Source organism: Sus scrofa, chromosome 13, assembly GCF_000003025.6.
Source record: "Sus scrofa isolate TJ Tabasco breed Duroc chromosome 13, Sscrofa11.1, whole genome shotgun sequence".
NCBI classification, from domain to species: Eukaryota; Metazoa; Chordata; class Mammalia; order Artiodactyla; family Suidae; genus Sus; species Sus scrofa.
This window is the reverse complement of record NC_010455.5, coordinates 159143654-159163622: the sequence shown is the minus strand read 5'-3', so window position 1 is coordinate 159163622 and position 19969 is coordinate 159143654. Positions and strand designations below refer to the sequence as shown.

The 19969-nt window shown below is 38.2% G+C and overlaps 2 protein-coding genes across 11 annotated transcripts in view; one reads left to right on the top strand and one right to left on the bottom strand.

Annotated features, from left to right (window-relative positions):
* Positions 1-19969, top strand: part of CMSS1 (cms1 ribosomal small subunit homolog (yeast)) — a 393374-nt gene that overhangs the window by 28531 nt on the left and 344874 nt on the right. The window lies entirely within an intron of this gene.
* The window catches only part of FILIP1L (filamin A interacting protein 1 like), a 298130-nt gene that overhangs the window by 23869 nt on the left and 254292 nt on the right, over positions 1-19969 (bottom strand). The gene's annotated exons all lie outside the window — the stretch shown is intronic.

Here is a 19969-nt window from a genome sequence, read left to right as displayed (position 1 = left end):
TCATATTGCTCGAAGTTAGGCATTTTATTGATGGACCTATTTGCCAGTTAATACACTAGCATGATATTGTGTCAGGAGTCAATTCACATATATCTTTAGTCCCATAGTTGATGGTGGTTGAATGAGAAGAATTGACAGGCACCTGAAGAGGTTTAGAGTTTTCATAACATACAGGAAGACCATGATATTTGATAGGAAAGAGTTTGATGAGAGTTAGATGTTAGAAATGATGGAAGAAAAACTTATCAGAAATGTAATGATCAGAACATCACTCTTGAATGATGACTCTACTATAACGTTATTTTTTCTTTAAGTATCAACAGGAGGATATTTTACATGCAATATAAATTCTCTCTTCCACACACTTTTTTCCCTCAGTATTGAGGTCACAGTTTTAAATTTGAGGCACTCCTAATTACATTGAGAATGGGCTGATTACAGAGTATGTAATTACAACTTTGCAGTATTGTTATACAGAAGCTAAATTAAAATGGAATCCCTGAAGAACCAAACTGAAGGGCTTGCCATGGATGAAAAGTTACAAATATTTGTTTTCTGATCAAGCATAGAGAGTTCATATTATTTTAACATATCTTTTCTACTAGGATTGAGTTCATTATCCAATGCATGAGTTTAATCTTTCACACAGAACTTTCTTTTTAAAATTGTTTAAGGATTTGACATTTTATAAGGAAACTAATTTGGGACAGTCTTTTTGGAAATAGAGTCCTTTTTAAGATCCTAATCTCTTCTGTAAATATACTAAATAAGAGGAATGTGTTTAAAACAATTGTATGATGTAAGAATTTTCAAACTTTCTTATGGAGAGGTTCTGCTTTTAGTTTTTCCTGTTTTGAGAACCTGACAGGCTGGCCCAAGGGCTACAATCTGTAAAGTTCTGAAGAAGCTAGTCTGGATTCTGGGGTGGGGTGCTTGATGATCTCAGCAGTCTTGGCAAGAGGCTTTCCCATGGCATCTGGCCCTGTCCAACTCGCTATTTGAGACATCTGGGAACCTGACAAGAGAAGCATGGCAGCTCCCTCCTGAATGGTAGTCGAGCTTCACAACCCAGTGGCAGAGTCTATAGGTAAACTGCTTTGGTGATAAAATAGTTAAGAAACTTTGGCAAAGTACTTCTTCCTCTCACCTAGCTTTAGAATGGTATTCAACAATACTGCAGTGAGATATTTTCCCCTCTTGACATCACACTTCTTAGAATTTTATTAGAGAACAGTTTCACAAAAACTTTTCAAGATTTCAACTTATTAAATAATACCACATGCTCTTTCATTTTCATGAGAAGAGGGTATGTTAGGATATGAGGGAGGGGAGATTGTTTGGAGTATAATGAAAAGAACATTTAAATCGAATGGTCAAAAGTGAATCTTGGCAGTGCTATATATTAACTGGCACAAAAGATTTTGACATTTTGGTTGTTACCATTGTGTTCAGTGTTTTCAGGAGCTGGCAGTGAAAGTTCCTTTATCTTTTTCATGATTCCTGAAAATCGGCTAGTATTCCCATCTGTTTCCAAGCCCCATCATATAAGGGTAAACACATAAAACTGACAGTCTTAATGCATTTGGTTTTGCATTTCCTTACTACTTGTTTTGTAATAACCTGCTATTTCCCTGTGCCAGTCCCATGAGCACACCTTAAGACAAGTTAACAGGCTAGTCAGGTACAGCCCCTTCAGGGAGAAAAATAGTTTATATGCAGAAAGAATTATATCACCAACCATAAACCAGTGTGAATCCAGAATAGGAGGGAGGCTGAGATAGAACCTTTCTGGGTGCTTATAATGCTTTCCTACATATTGCAGGGTTGTGTATGTGTAATATGAGATATATATATGTATAATATAATATAATATGTGTAATATGTATATGAGAAAAGAAAAATGCTACTGCATTGGAATCAACACTGCTAATATGGTGAATTGGTTTATCCTAAATCATTTGCTTTTTCTTACCTTATTATCCAGAAGCATTTTGAAGGATAAAGTTTGAGGTTAGTGAGGTTAGTTTATAGTCTTGAAGAAAGGTTTTTCTTTGTAAAGTTAACTGGTCTTAGAAGATTTGAAGCTGCAAGCCTGGCCTGTTGTGCACAGTACCCTCTTTTAAACAAGGAAGCTGTCACACAGCTAATTACTAACACAGGGATATATATATGTGTATGTGAGTGTATAAGTGTGTGTATGTGTATACATACATATATTTGACTAGGTGTATTTTTTTTTTCAAATATATATCTGAATGCTTTCAGAAAATGTCTGTTGAGTATTGACTGTATTTTAATCTTTCTTTGGCCATTCCTGCAGCATATGAAAGTTCGCAGGCCAGAGATCAAACCCTCACCACACAGAAATGACAACAGTGAAACCTTAATCTGCTGTGCCACAAGGGAACTCCCTGTATTTTAGTCTTTTGAAGTCTTTAATCATTCATCCAGAACTTCTGAAGCCAAGTATTTCCAAAATTTTAGAGTTTCCAAATTTTAGAAAGGCAGTAAGGAACATCCACCATATATTACATAACAGCTCAAGCAAGGCCTGTGGCACCACCTCCTAAGCAAACCTCTGAATACCTCTGCAGTGAATCCTGTGAATAAATTACACTAAGTGGGACAATTAAGATAGCAGCCTCACATCTATTCCAGGTTTTGTTGCCAAATGAGTTCATATGAGAAGTTTTGCTGCCACAATTTAGCAAAAACTTTGTATAGTTTTTAAATTTTTGAAATTGCAGATGAGATTGTGGATGTATACAATAAAGGTATAGACTTGGTATATTTTTGGTAAGGAGGGTATGGAGTTAGGGGTCCTAAGGCAGCTTTCTTCAGTAGGATTGGGTTTTAAACCAAACAATAACAGTTCTCTGCCTCCATTAATTTTTTTTTTTCATAGTAACAGGTTTTAGGTGTTGATGCTAACTGACTTTATATGCTAATACAGATTTTCATTGCCTCTGGTTTTGTAATAGCAGAAAAGTGATCTTGAGATCTTTTAACCAGAGTACTGATAATCTTGAAAGCAGCATAGATCTTGAGATGCATAAAAGTTCAGTTTATCCCCTCAGAGCTGTGTAGTCAAATTATTGCTCCTTTTCCCATCAATAGTTCCAGTTAATATGTCTTTTGCAAAGATGTTTGTATAATCTATCCTAGGGTTTCTTCAACCTCAGCACTATTGACATTTTGGGCCAACTGATCCTTTATGGTGAGGGGCCATCCTGTGCCTTGTGAGGTGTTTAGCAGCATCCTTGGTCTCTATTCAGGTGCCAGTAGCATTTCTCCCTAGCTGTGACAACCAAAAATGATCACTGATCATTCGTGTTTGTGTGTGCTGTATGTGTCCTCATGGACATGTGTATATTTCAGTGTTATTAGAAGCTAAACTCTTCATGGTCCTGCCTTACTCAGCTTTAGTTAATAAACAAGTCCAACAGAAAGTTCCCACCTGAGTTACATATGTACCTGGTGATTGTATATTTCCTGCTCACAGCCTGTTCTTTACCAGTGCTTCTCACAGTTTAAGGTTCATTTGAATGACCTGGAAATCTTGTTAAATTGCAGTTTCCAATTCTGTAAGTTGGGGGATGGACCCGCAAATTTGCATTGTAACAAGCTCCCAGGTGATGCCAAGACTAACACTACTATTTACATGTCAGGTGTTTTCTGGAAGTGGTATTCTGGCTGAAAATTAACTCAGCCAGTTGTTCATTATTGATAATATCCAAAACCATGGGCACAGCCTGTATTCCTGACCTGCAGAGCCGTCCATTTTTCTCACAGAGAACATTAGGTAGGAGAGCATAAACTAATCTAAAATCTGTCATCATTACAAAAAAAAAAAAATGACTCAAAATGCTTATCGTAGGTGTTTGGTCAGTAGCTAAATTTTCACCTTAAAAAAAGACAATAAATAACTTTAGTTTCTAGCCCAAAGACTAAAATATATGAGTCTATAAAATAGCTACCATTCTTTTCTTTTCTTTTTACAGCTGAGCTTGTGGCATATGGAAATTCCCAGGCTAGGACTCGAATCAGAGCTGCAGCTGCAGCCTACACCACAGCAATCCCAGATCCGAGCTGCATCAGTGACGAGCACCACAGCTTGTGGCAACACCAGATCCTTAACCTACTGAACAAGGCCAGGAATCGAACCTGCATCTTCACAAAGACAACACGGGGTCTTAAGCCACTGGGCCACAATGGGAACTCCTTAGCTACCATTCTTTTAGTGCCAGTGATGTGCTGCCAGGCACCGAGCTAAGTCTGTACAGCTTTTGGTTGTAATTCTAATGGTAAACTTTCAGGGTTTGGGATTATTCTCTCTTTTATAGTTGTGAAAATTGAGACCCAGAAAGGTCAGAAAGGGGCAGAGCCTGTTCTTCTTTCCGCACCCCACACTGCCTCTCCAACAAAAAACACTGACTATTTCATTTACCTGGTCCACATCTAAAGTGTCTTTCTCAAGGAATGCTCTGTGTACTAGAGAAACTATCAACCTAAAGAGAAATTCTCACTTATCATTGTGCTTGAATTATTTTCAGTTCATATTTCAGAGAGCAATGGTTTTATGATGTTTGCTCTATGTCTTCTAAAATGATTTCCTGTTAGGTACAATTAATTTGTTTATGTAAAGAGTAATTATAGCACTTTCTTTTAGCAAATATTGTCGTTTTTAGCTTATTGAGGTATAACAGAAAAATAAATTATAAGATATTTAAAGTATACATTGTGATGATTTTATATGTGTGTGTGTGTGCATAAATTATGAAAGGATTCTCACCAAGTTAACAGTTCCGTCACCTCACATATTCACCTTTTGTTTGTGAGATTACACTTAGGTTCTACTGTCATAGCAAATTTCAGTTTATAACATATGGTATTATCAGTTATAGTCACTGAGTTATATGTTATAGCCTCAGACATTATTCATCTTATAACTATAGTTTTATCATCCCTTCAGTGACCATTTCCCCCACCACCCCCAGTCCCTGGCAACAACCATTCTACTCCCTTTCTGAGTTCAGCTTTTTTAGGATTCCACATATAAGTAATACCATGCACTATTTGTCTCTCTCTGCCTGGCTTATTTCACTTAGCATGATGCCCTCTAGGTTTATCTGTGTTGGCAAGAATTCCTTCTTTTTTAAGGCTGAATAATATTCCACCACATATATATATGTGTATTTGTGTGTATGTATATGTAAATGTCTATATGTATTGTAGATATAATGTATGCTGTGTAGTATATATAGCATTTATATATGTGTGTATTATATACAAGTGTTATACATTTATGTGTACATTTATATATACATTTATATGTGTATTTACATATTTTCAATAGCCATATTTTCTTTTTCCATTCAGTTAATTGTCGGACCCTTAGGCTGTTTCCATACCTTGGCTGTTGTGAATAGTGCTACAGTGAAATGGGAGTACATAGATCTTCTCAAGACAGTGATTTGATTTCCTTTGGATATATACCAAAAGATCACATGGTAGTTCTATTTTTTATTTCTTGAGGAACCTCTTTATTGTTTTCTGTAGTGACTGTACCAGTTTACATTCCCATCAACAATGTACAAGAGTCCCTTTTCTCCACATCCTCTCTGGTATTTGTAATCTCTTGTCATTTTGATACTAGACGACCTCACAGATGTGAGATGATCTCATTTGGTTTTGACCTGTATTTCCCTGATGATTAGTGATGTTGAGCACCTTTTCATATACCTGTGGCCACTTGTATGTCTTCTTTGGGAAAAAAAGTCTGTTCAGGTCTTTTACCCATTTTTAATTGAGTTATTTGGATTTTTTACATTGGAGTTGTATGAGTTCTTTGTTTATGTTGACTATTAACTCTTTATCAGATATATGTGGTTTGTAAATATTTTCTCCCATTCCATAGATTACCTTTTCATTTTGTTTATGGTTTCCTTTGCTGTGCAGAAACTTTTTAGTTTTTTTTTTTTTTTTTTGTCTTTTGTCTTTTTTGTTGTTGTTATTGTTGCTATTTCTTGGGCCGCTCCCGCGGCATATGGAGGTTCCCAGGCTAGGGGTTGAATCGGAGCTATAGCCACCGGCCTACGCCAGAGCCACAGCAACGCGGGATCCGAGCCGCGTCTGCAACCTACACCACAGCTCACGGCAACGCCGGATCGTTAACCCACTGAGCAAGGGCAGGGACCGAACCCGCAACCTCATGGTTCCTAGTCGGATTCGTTAACCACTGCGCCACGACGGGAACTCCAGAAACTTTTTAGTTTGATGTAGTCCCACTTGTTCATTTTTTTGCTCTATGTTACCTTTTCTTATGGTGTCAAAATCAAAAAATCATTCCAAGACCAATGTCAGGGAGTTTACCACCTATGTTTTTTTCTAGGAATTGTACAGTTTCAGGTCTTCAATTCAATCTTTAATCCAGGAGTTCCCATTGTGGCTCAGCAGGTAAAGAATCTAACTAGTATCCATGAGGATGCGGATTTGATCCCAGGCCTTACTTCCATGGGTTAAGGATCTGGCATTGCTGTGAACTGTGGTGTAGGCTGCAGATGTGGCTCAGATCCCACGTGGCTGCGGCTGTGGCATAGGCTGGCAGTTGCAGTTCCAATTGGACTCCTGGCCTGGGAACTTCTATATGCTGCAGATATAGCCCTTTAAAAAAAAAAAAAAAACAACTTTTAATCCATTTTGAGTTAATTTTTGTGTATGATGTAAGATAGGGGTCCAATTTGATTCTTTTGTGGGTAAATATCCTGTTTTTCCAGCACTGGAAACTATCCTTTGCCCCTTTGATATTCTTGGCTCCTTTGTCAAAAATCAATTGATCATGTATGGATGGGTTTATGTTTTGTGTTTCACTGGTCTCTATCTGTTTTTATGCCAATACCAACTTTTTTGATTGTCATAGCCTTCTAGTACAGTTTGAAATCAGGATATGTGATGTCTCTAGCTTTGTTCTTTCTCAAGATTGCTTTCTTTGGCTTTTGTGGTTCCATATACATTTTAGGATCGTTTTTTTTTTTCTATTTCTTTGAAAAATTACATTGGAATTTTGATAAGAATTGAATTTAACCTGTAGGTCATTTGGGTAGTATGGACATTTTAACAATATTAATTCTTCCAATTAAAGAACATGTAACATTGGTCCATTTATCTGTCTTCATTTTGTTTCATCAATATCATAGTTTTTACTATCCAGATCTTTTACCTCCTTGGTTAAATCTATTCATTTTGATTTTATTAATTTTGATGCTATTATAAATTGGATTGTTTTCTTAATTTCTCTTCTGATAGTTCTAAAGCAGTTTTTTCCCCTTTTTTCTTTTTGGCTGCACCATGGCATATGGAGTTCCTGGACCTGGGATCAGATCGCAAAAAACAATTTTTTAAAACTAAGTACACCTTTGCATATTTTTAAAACTAGCATCTAGAATTTTTTTTATTCAAGGTTGAAATAATTTCAAATGATTTTATATATATATATAAACATCTGCCATATAATCTAACAGTCATTGTTGGCAAACCATTCAGCCAAATCAGACATTTAATAAAAGTCTGGATTCAGTTTCCAACTTAAGTAAATGTGTAAATACCCATTCCTCTGCCATCCATATCGCTTCTAAAAGAGATGAGGCACAGGGGCTTAGCTTAGCCTGAGTTGTCTCCAGGTGAATTAGCAGGCACTGCTCCATTCAGTGGTTGGTTTTGAAGCTGTTGCTGCTCTGCTCTCATGTGACTCTCTCAGGAAAGTCTTTCTATAGTTGTCCCTTTGTCTGTGCCCCAGAGGGGTTTCCAACCCAGGAAGATACATTTGGTAAGATTTGTTAAGTAATGAGATTCTTTTGAAAGAGTTATTAGAAAGGGAAACTCATAGAACACAAGGACTTTTTCTATCAAATCTGTTTTGGAAAGCCTGTGTGTGAATTGTGGGTGTAGACACCGATTCCCTTAAAGCTCTCCATGCTGTACTTCTGGAATTCTTTATGTACCTTCAAGGGTATGTATACTCAGTTTGAAGTATACTGTCTTGGAGTACTCATATTCATGTTCAAGTATAGGAACATTCACTGAATCCTGTCTAGTAAAAACAGGTTGTAAGAGCTGGTTTTATGGACACAAATATGAGGTAGTTAAATCCAAACTGGCTTATGGCAGTGTCCTATGACAGCTCTTCTTTAGAGTTTCTACTATGGCTTGGAACTGTTATAACTTACTGTGGTTTATCACTATTATTATGTGCAATGCCAGCTTCTTGTTTTTTCAAAAAGATCACATCTGTCATCTTCAAGTTCTTTGGTATTAACCATACGGCTGGTTCTTTATTACACATTATACATTCAGAGCATCTTTTCAGTTTTTATTTACACACACACATGTCGGCAGCACACGTGTGACTATATTTTATCTCTTCTGTGTTAAGACATTGTTAGTAATATGCATAATATAACACATAGGAAACAGACAGTGTGTCTAAATGCCAGTCATACCCATAATGATTTATATATCATTCTCACTACTTTGATTTTTGTCTTATTTATATATATATAATAACACTATTCAAATACAAGCTTCTTAAGAAAAAGACACATGTCTGATTCATTTGTATCCTCTATAGTGCCTACCACAAACCCTTTACCTATAGAGGTACCAAATGAATGTTTTTTTGAATGAATTAATGGACATTTTCCTGTGGAAAATACCATAGCACTGTCCTTAAGTAATTTTATTAATTTTTCTTCTTTTCTTTTCTTTTTTTTTTCCCCAGCCACACCTGCAGCATGTGGAAGTTCCCAGGCCAGATGGAACCCATGCCACAGCAGTAACCCAAGTCATGGTGGTTACAATGCCAGATCCTTAAGCCACGTGCCACAAGAGAACTCCCTTTAAAAGAAGTTTTTTTTTTTGGTCTTTTTAGGGCCACATCCGCAGCATATGAAGATTCCCAGGCAAAGGGTCAAATAAGATCTGTAGTGCTGGCATACACCACAGCCATGGCAACGCCAGATCCAAGCCGCATCTGCAAACTACACCACAGTTCATGGCAACATTGGATCCTTAACCCAATGAGCTAGGCCAGGGATTGAACCTGCGTCGCCATGGATGCCAGTCAGGTTCATTTCCACTGAGGCACAGCGGAAACTCCCTAAAAGAAGATGTTCTGATGTTTGCCATGTGCATGGTTTCTGGTATCTAAGAAAATTATGTGTGAATGTTTTTTTCCATTGTGTTCTTCAGTTACATTGACCTCTAGAAAAATGGAGACTGTTGGAACATCTCTTTCTCTTCCTTCTTCAGATCCCTGCATTAGAAGTGTATATGCTCGCTTATTTGAGGAGAAGAGAGATGGGTGGTAAATGTCCATATCCTAGCCCCTCACTCTTTTGGTTATTTCATCTCTGCAAACCTAGTAGTGGTCCTTTTTATTTTTTCCTCCAAGCCAGAGCTCTGCTGGACAAATAGGTTTGTATACTACACAAGCAACATTACATCACCAAAAAATGAAACTGGAAAAGAAATACTCATCTATGATCTGACCTAACACACCAATTTTGTTTCTACTTTTCCAGATTCTTTCCCAGTTTTTCAGACAACCAGCCCATATAAATAAACTTAACTCTTGGCATGATTATCAAGCAATAAAACCAGTTCCACAAGCCATTAATGGCATTGTGTTTTTCTGTTAGCTATATAAATCAACCTGTAGGTAAGAACAACTCTAAAGTCAGCTTAGCTTCTCACCTGTCATCTTTTAGGAGACAAATATTCCACTGTACTTAGTATGTGGATCTTAAAGTTTTTAATATGATGAATATGGCAATACTTTTTTTTCATTTAAACCACAAAGGAGTATAGTTAGTACTGGGGCTATACTAGGATGAACAGGGGAGGGTTTCTGTTCATCAGAATTTGTAGGCTGTTAAGAAAGAATGAGCAGATAATTTCAGTGCAACTCAGTAAAGTCTCCAGAACAGTAGTTCTCAAACTTTTGAGCCTCATGACTCCTTTATACTCTTAAAAAAAATTATTGAGGACTCTAAAGAGCTTTTGACTGTCTTGCTTATGTCTATCAATATTTATAGTATTAGAAATTTGGGCTAAGGTATTTTTAAATATTCATACATTTATTCATTAAAAATAAACCCATTATTTGTTAACATAATAACATGTTTTTATGAAAAATAACTTTTTGAAACCCATAAACTTAGTGGGAAGAGTTGTTTTGTAATTCTGCAAACTCTAATGCCTGGCTCAATTGAAGGCAGCTTCATTTGCAAATCTGTTTCATACATTCCATTAGCTGTTAGAACAGCGATGTCACCACACGTCATGTAACCCCTGGAAAACTCCTTGTACACTCGCAAGGGAATGAGAGTGAAAAAGACAGTGTTATTATGAAAATAGCTTTGACCTCTTAGACCTCTTAAAAGGGATCACACCTTGAGAATCACTACTTTTGAGGATGGACAGTTGAAGCATAAATGGCAAATGCGTCTTTCTCTGGAAAAGTCTCTATTTAGGCTGTCACCTTCTTCAGGCTATTACTGAATGAGCCCTTTGATTCCTACTGACGAAGTCCCCAGACTCACAGAATGTAGTCACTACTTAAGTGTTTACATCGTTTATAAAACTAGTTGCTCCCCACCATAGATAGAAGATTCCCTGCCTTCAAATACCTCTTTCCCAGTTGTTAGAAAAATCGTAAGTGACAAAATTATAAGACATCATGTTTTGTTTGAAACCACAATTTGAAATAAGGGTGTGGAAACCACTATTAACCTGGTTTTATGGGGGTCCCATATGCTAGGGCTCGAATATGAGCTGTAGTCACCGGCCTGCACCACAGCCACAGCAACACCAGACCCAAGCTGAGTCTGTGACCTACACCACGGCTTCTGGCAACGCCAGATCCTTAACCCACTGAGCAAGGCCAGAGATCAAGCTGCATCCTCATGGATGCTAGTCAAATTCATTCCCACTGATCCACAGTGGAAACTCCCAGAGCTAGTTTAATACATTCCTTTTTCTTCTTGATTTAATATGTTAATTAATAAGCAGAAAACTCTATACACTGTGTTACTCATTTTTGTATTTGCTCTCATGGCTAGGCTTTGAAAGTCTTGCTATAAATATATCCCACTATATTTTTTAGCTTTTTTTGGCTGAACCCATGGCACATGAAAGTTCCCAGGTGAGGCATCGAACCTGTACTGCAGTTGCAGCCTGCAGCACAGCTGTGGCAATACCAGATCCTTAACCCACTGTGCCACAAGGGAACTTACTTAGCAGTTCTTATCTAATATGTAATTTTATTTGTTGCATTGCATTGATAGCAGACATGTTTATAGTTAAATAACCAGAGAATTCTAAGCAGTTTGCAGAGTAATTACATGGAATTTGTTGGAAATCTGTGTTAGGCTGAGATAGATTCTTGGTAATCAGGCCTGCAATTTATGTTTCCCTGATTGACTTTCTGCTTTTCAATGGGACTTTTCACTGTTTAGTCTAATTTTTAGGAGCACTCATAAAAATAGCTATGACTAGTCTTTTTTATTCTATGTATGTTGCTTCCTTTTATTTCTCTTACAAGTCAAAGGTTTTTTAAAAATTACAGCTACGGCATTCCATAGTCATCATGTAATGCTTGATTCATTTGACTTGGTCAGCAAGATGCAGAAGAACAGTAACACTTTTTTTGGCATCGGCTAGCACAATGTGAGTATACATCTATGTCTGCTTTATGTCCTCGTTCCTGAAGATACTGTCATCATAATTGAGAGATCTTTTAGAGACACCATAAATGGGTCCAGATCCAGAAAACTGGATTACTATTTTTCTTCACTGTGAAATAAGAATTAGGGCATGAAGTGATGTAGGAGGCCTTAGCTGGCACCAGGGAATACATGGTAAAAATGGGGCATGGTGAGTCAGGACTCTTCAACATCTGAACAATCTTGTTTGGCTCCTCACGGGTCAGAGGAAGTGAATTTATAAGATGTGAATAGGCAGATGACATACTAATTATAAGGAGACTGAGAGCTTTTAGCAGAGAAACAGGATCCTGAGAGGAGCTTATGAAATCCTCAAATTGAGCGAGGGACCAGGATTAGGGCAAATCTTTTTTGTTTTGATTTTGCTTTTTAGGGCCACACCCGTGGCATATAGAGGTTCCCAGGCTAGGGGTAGAGTTGGAGCTGTAGCTGCTGGCCTGTGCCACAGCCACAACACCACCAGATCTGAGCTGAGCCTGCAACCTACACCATAGCTCACGGCTATCCCAGAATCCTTAACCCAGTAAGCGAGAGTAGGAATCAAACCTGCATCCTCATGGATGCTAGTCAGATTTGTTTCTGCTAAGCCATGATGGGAACTCCCAAATCTTCTTTTTTAAAGAAGGAAAAAGAGCAAAGAAACTGAGACAAAGAATCTTCTAGAAAGAAAACTGCTGCAAGGTGAAGTTTTGGAACCAGAAAGAAGTCAGTATGAGAGCTCACAGGCACAGAGTTTGGGGAGTAAGGCTACAAGGAGAATATTTTCATTTTGAGACCATGGAATCTGGGCTAGGAGACTCTACACACTCTATCAGTCAAAGGTCCAGGTGGAAACTTTTCTTTTTTTTTTTTTTGTCTTTTGTCTTTTAGGGATGCACCCATGGCATAGGGAGGTTCCCAGGCTGGGGGTACAATCCGAGCTGTAGCCACGGGCCTACACCACAGCAACTGGGGATCTGAGCTGTGTCTGCTACCTACACAACAGCTCACAGCAATGCTGGATCCTTAACTCACTGATCGAGGCCAGGGATCGAACCTGAAACCTCATGGTTACTAGTAGCGTTCATTAACCACTGGGCCATGACGAGAACTCCTCAGGTGGAAACTTCAAAAGCCTAGGAGAGGAAATAGAACTAACGAGGGACTGACAATAAGGACGCCATGGGTAAATCTGTGCCAGGATAATTACTTAGAACCTGAATTATATGTTGTTACTTCTTCAGCACAGTTAAGGAACTTTCTAGAAAGAACTACTGGATGATGGATGTTCATTGAATACCACTAAGCTTGTGCTTCCTCGTCCCCCATTTTAATATCTACTCAGATGGGTTTTTCTTTTTGCCATTTACTGTGATGGATTTTGTTTCCTTGCTTTGCTTTGAATATATTATAGCTCTCAAGAAGGAACTTTTAAAAAACAATTACTGTGAGTATACTACTACGCTAAAGAGCCTACTCATTTTTCTTTTCACATTCTTCTCCCTTCCCCCTACTCTGAATGAGGTTCTTAATTATTTGAAAAACATCCTCAGATCAACATTTTAATGTTTTTTTTTTTCTTTTCCAGACTTTCCATTTTGATTGTTACTACACCAAAAAACAAAGGAAAAACAAAACAAAACAAAACCTAGCTTGTCTTTCAATAGCTTGAGACTTCAGGTCCGTGGCAGACTGAAAGTTTCAGGTGGGCAGCTCCCTAACCGTCAAGGCTTACCTGGACTGCCCACAGCCATGGTGCCATCCCCTGGCTGCCTTGTTCCTCTCTAGGCAAAAGCATTCAAAAAGCCACCCAGAATGTGATGCCTTGGATTATCGCAGACGAGAGTGCCCCTATAGTCCTGAGATTGCCTTGCCTGGTATATGGCCTGGTACATGGCCTCTTTTAAGTTTAAGTTGATGGTAATGATGATATTGGGCTTGTCCCCAGGTTCCTAACACCTTGACTGTTTATCATTCTTTCCTCCCCCTTTTTATGGTTGATTTGGTACTCTTTGTGATCTGTGTTCTTCTGTATCTTATTTGTTTGCAGCCTTCTTGGTAGCCTTCTTTAGGATAGGGCTGCTTTCTACTGCCTATTCCCTACTGCCCCAGCAGTATTTGGCAGTAAACAAACAGTGCAGGTGGCTGGGTGTTAAGAGACATGCGGGATGCCTGATAGAGAGCAAGTGCACTCATTAGCACTGAGGCACCAGTTCGAAAGAGGCAATAGAATAATATAAGATGTTGGGTAGTGCTGGGGGAGAAAGTCACCTGTGGAGTTTGATTTTCACAGTTGAATCTTGGTTTCCCCACTCCTGCGTAGAATAACTGAGCAAGCAGTTTAGCCTCTACAAGTCTCAGGTTCTTCATGTGTTGAGCGGGGATAATACTGGAGCCTCCATTACAAAAATAGCTTTATTCCAAGGATTAACTAAAGCAATCAATACAAAAGCTTCTAGCATACTAGTTAGCACAGTGTATATCAGTTACCACTACAAGTAGGAAACTGTACTGATGAGCATTTCAGCCACAGTGGACTGGCCTAAAGTAGGGGTCACCTGGGAGAAACAGTCAGAATTCATGCTAGAATGAAAGATATAACTACATAATTTGTTTACTGTGATTTATCTTCAGGCCATTCAGCCATGCGCACGGTTTGCTACTAGTGATTGTCATCTGTAGGCCAGAGATTCTCAGCCTTGGCACAGCTGACATTTCAGGCTGGATAATTCTTTGTTGTGGGGCCTGTCCTGTTCATTGTAGGATGTTTAACAGCATCCCTAGCCTCTTAACTACTGAATGCTAGAAGTAACTCAGTACCCTTAACTCTGTTGTGACAATCAAAAAATGTCTCCCAACTCTGAAAAAAACCTGAGGGGGAAAATTGCCTCTGGTTGTAACAACCATTTTAGGGCATAGTTAATTTTATTTAAAACTTCTATTAGATTTGTGTCAGTTGCCTGTGACATTCATAACTCTTCTTCATTATTTGCTGCTCAAATATATTTGGGATCAGTACTTTCCATTTCTCTTTTGTTCGAGATCTCTGCCATAGTTCGTCTCCTTTCCTGGAAGAGAGTGATGTTTTGAATGTGTATTGTCCAGTCAGATGCCAGCATATCACAGTAGAGGCTAATAGCTGACATTCCCAAAGCCTCTCTGATGTTCTATTTATCTTACTCTCCTGTTCTTCATTTCTTGAGTGTGAATGTGCAGTGCACTTTCTTTGCTGGGATAAAATGCTTCTAGACTTGTTTCCCTTGGGACTCAAGAGATAGTGGACTGACTGATTTGGCACATCTCTGCGGTCTTTTTCTGTATGTGTGACTGCCAAGCTTAGTTTCCATGGAGGAAAATGTGGACAATATACTGAGGCTATTTTATGGTTTTTGAGCACTTCAGAAAAAAATTACAAAGTAACAGGCTGAGGGATACCCAAATTATCTAAGAAAGAGGTCATTTGAGGTTTTCATACTATTGTATACTTAACTTTGTAATTATGCGAAGTTTACTTTGCTCAGGTTTTGTTTTCATTTTGTTTTGTTTTTGGTCTTTTTAGGGCTACACCTGCAGCATATGGAAGTTCCAGGCGAGGGGTTGAATCAAAGCTGCAGCTGTCAGCCTACACCACAGCCACCCTGGGATCTGAGCCGTGTCTGTGACCTACACCACAGCTCACGGCAACGCTGGATCCTTAACTCAGTGAGGCCAGGGATCAAACCCGAATCCTCATGGATACTAGTTAGGTTTGTTATCACTAAGCCATGACAGGAACTCCTGTTCAGTTTTAACTCTTCAAGCAAGTCTGAATTTCAGTCTTGGATCTTGGGAGCATTCCAAAATATATAATATATATTTTAAAACCTGTATATTAAAAGGTATACCATGAAGTATGTTCCTCCCACCTCATCCTTCATCTACATTCTTTTCCCAACTTATAACCACTGATAATAGTTTCCAACATGTACTTCTGGAGTGTCTTTTTGAGTAAACAGAGAAATACAGAGATTCTTAATCTCTCCCTTTTTAATACAAAAAATAGCTTATTACTACATACACTGTTTATCCAACACCTTGATTTTTGCAGTTAAACATTTTCCTGAGGATCTTTCCACCAGATCAGTGTTTTTAAACAGGGGCAGGAAAAAGGAATAAAAATCAACATGACTGGGGAGTTCCCGTCATGGCGCAGTGGTTAATGAATCCGACTAGGAACCATGAGGTTGCGGGTTTGATCCCTGGCCTTGCTCAGTGGGTTAAGGATCTGGCGTTGCCGTGAGCTGTATGTGTAGGTTGCAGACACAGCTCAGATCCCACATTGCTTTGGCTCTGGCGTAGGCTGGTGGCTACAGCTCAGATTAGACCCCTAGCTTGGGAACCTCCATATGCCATGGGAGTGGCTCTAGAAAAGGCAAAAAGACAAAAAAAAAAAAAAAAAAAAAAAATCAATGTGACTGTTAAATAAATCCTTACTTCATCTAAAATAATTAAAATTTAAAGGATTTTTGAAACGAAGTAACAGAAGAGCAACAGTCATATACTTTTGTGTCTTTGAACTTTTAATATTATAAACTGTAACAGTAATATTGTGACAATTTTATAACAGCACCTTAATTGATATATATCTTTTTTATAATGTCTATGTGTAGCATCTGCATTTTCTTCCATTCTTTTTTTTTTCTTTTTACGGCTGCACCTGCAGCATATGGAAGTTCCCAGACTAGGGATTGAATTAGAGCTGCAGCTGAGTCCTACACCATAGCCAGCTCAGCAACACCAGATCTGTGCCACATCTGTGATCTACACCCCAGCTTATGGCAACACCAGTTCCTTAACCCACTAAGTGAGGCGAGGAACTGAACCTGCATCCCCACGGAGACAACGTCCAGTTCTTATTAACCCACTGAGCCACAATGGGAACTCCAACATCTGCATTTTCTAGGTTGAGAAACTGAAGCCCAGGCAGATTAACATGTAATGGTATCCCTGGTCTGGAACACGGGCTCTAATTCCCAGATGCTCTCCAGTGTGGAATTTAGTTTATAGTGAAAAAGAAATAAGCATACTGAGGGTCTACTCTGTGCCACTTGATCTTTGAGCTTAATCTCTTTCACAACTTTATAAGGTAAGTATTATTCCTATTGTCCAGATGAGGGTAGGAACCAAAAACTTATATTTTAGAGAGGTTAAATCATTACCAAACAGCACAAATACCCAAACCAGAATAAAATTTACTGGCTGCAAAGCATGTTTTCTTTTTATTTAAGCAATCTATATGACAAAGCTAGAGTACTGACTTCAAAAGAGTTTCTTCTTTCTCCCATCTCACGCTTTTAAAGAATTTTATTTTATTATTATTTTCTTTTTAGAAAGTACCCAGCATATGGAAGTACCCAGGCTAGGGGTTGAATCAGAGCTGCAGCTGCTGACCTACACCACAGCCACAGCAATGTCATGTCCCAGCCGTGTCTGCAACCTATGCCACAGGTCACAGTAATGCCTTATCCTTAATCCACCGAATGAGGCCAGGGTGCAGACCTTCATCTTCATGGATACTAGTCAGGTTTGTTATTGCTGAGCCACAGTGGAAACGCCGCATCTCATGCTTTTTGTGTTCATTTACTCATTCCTGCATTGTGTGTCCCTAGCCCGTTGGTTCCCTGACCCCTCCAACCTTTGCTCAGTCTGCTCCAATTTCCTTGTTGTTCCATAGAGTCTTTGGATTTTGTCCTGCCTGCCTTCCCAGGGAGCCACTGGACTCTCCCCTAGCTCATGTAGTACCATCTAGCATACTATATTTTACTTGTTTGATCTGTCAAATAAGTAAAATTAGGCTGTCTTTCCTACTAGAATGTAAACTTCATGTGAGTAGGGAGATTTGTGTATGTTTTATTCAATGACTGGTCAAGTACTTGTCTGTTTTATTCATTGCTGTATTTCAGGCTCAAGAACAGTGCCTAGTACTTAATTGGTATTCCATAAGTATTTGTTAAATATCTGAACAAGTATCTGTTCTACTCTTGAACTGGGTACCATGTTAGGGAGTAAAGATGTGACTAGAAGCAACAGTCACATGGTGCAGTAAGCCCTCCCTATCTGTGGATTCAGAACCTTCAGAGAGGGAAGGCCAACTGCGCTATATCATTTTATATGAGAGACTTAAGCATCTGCAGATTTTGGTATCTGTGAAGGTCCTGGAATCAATTCCCATTGGATACTGAGGGATGACTATAAGTAGTTCCTTCCCTTTACAGTTATTGAATAATATTGTTTATTGATCAAGTATTATATGCCATGTACCATGCTAGTCCTGGAAACAGTCATGAGGCAAGTATTATTATTCTTATTTTACAAAAAGCAGCTGAGGTCCAGAGAATAAATAATTTGCCAGAGGTCCTGCTAGTAATTGGCAAAACCAGAATGCCAGTGTAGTTTTTATTCCAAATCTTGCTTCTCACCACCATGACTTATATGTGCACCTCCTATTTCATATATCATCCTCTTCAGTGAATTTCTGTGTTGTATTATTCTGCTTGTGAAAGGCACAGAAAATCACTACCACTTACAATTCACTGTATTTTCTGTAGGTTCATAGCTACTTTGAGCCTTGATCCAGAGACATTAGCAAATATTCTCTTAATCATTGTAATAATAAAGCAAGTTTAGTCATTTGGCATAAATTCATGATTATTTTTGGATGGTTTAAAAAATTGTGACTTTGCCAGTAATAACATCTCATGTTCCCTAGAGGAGGTGGGTTTGTCATAAATACCATTTCCGTAGAACATTTCAAGGAACTTAAAGTTCTCGGAAAATATTTTTAACAGGCCACCTTTTTTCAGACAGACTTCAAGGGCATAATACTGTCTACCCTTAAAAGTGTGTGTTGTATGTGTTTTATCTTATTAAGAATATTTATATGTACTTCTCTTATTGCAAAATCCATTTATATTTAGATGTTCCTTTTGTATCTTAGTAGATTGAGGAAAACAAAAGTAGATTCTTGAGAAAAGTATTGATATAGAATATTGTTTTTAATCTAAGCCATTTTTTTTTCTCTTCCCAGATCACAGGTTATTTTCATTCAGATATTGCAAATAGGTGTTTTGGAGGATTAGTATAATTCCTTTCTCTTAACACTTATTTTTGGGTAGGTTGCTTTTCCTTCTTCTATTCTCTCCCTTTAAAAAGTCACAAAAAATTTATCCTTTTCTAAATCTTACTAAGCCAAAAAAAGTTTTTTTAAGTCCCTAGTTCCTGTAAGTCTTTTTTTTTTTTAAGTCTTTCTTCTTTTATTTGGCTTTCATACTTTAATTCACTGGTGTTCAGTTTTTAGATTTAACATAAAAGGCCAAAGCAGGGAGCAGTCATATGTGCCAGAGTGGATGAGTTCACTGGTTTTCACCTCCCTGTAGTCTGTTTGCCTGCACAGAGGCAGTGGCTAACATGGTATGCTTGGGAAACCAAACGTTTCCTAACTTGTTAGTGGGAAATTCAAACTTCAGAAATTTAGAAACCACAACAACAGAGGCTTATGTTTTATTTTGACTACTGAAGTCACACAATTTGCCATGAAAGCAAGCTAGACAAGAGCCAAGAGTATAAAAATGTGAAACATTCTGATCCCTAGAGAACATCCTTCTTCCCCCCACCCTGCCCCCCGTCTATTTTACCTATAGTAAATCAGTAAATAATAGGACAAGGACCCAGGAACATTTACTACCATTAAATAATATTTGTAGGTCAAGGCAGTTGGAGGCTGAAGGTTGATGCTTGGCCTGGATGCCTTCTGAGCAAACAGATCATGAAACAGTGAGCATCCTCCATCTACTTGTACTCACTTTTCCTAGTTCCTGAGCGTGATTGGTTTCTGTCTCCTCCATGATGTTTTAGAGAAGTAAAGTTTTGGCCATACATAAAATCTGATTGCAGATAGGTGGGAAAGTTTTATCCTAAAATCTGTTGGAATATAAATGAGCATTTGTCTTGTGGTCTGTGTTCTGCATGTCCTCTTGCATGCATTGTAAAAATTAAAATTGTTTTGGTCATCTAACCTTGTTTCATTTTCCCTGTTAAGAGCATTTGTTTTACATTTTCCTTTTCTGCCTCTTCTAAGCATTGAGAAGACAGAAAGCATGAACACAGAGTTTAATCCTATTTTTCTCTGAGTTGGGTTCTTTTAAGATGAGTATGTTCTAGAGAATATTAAG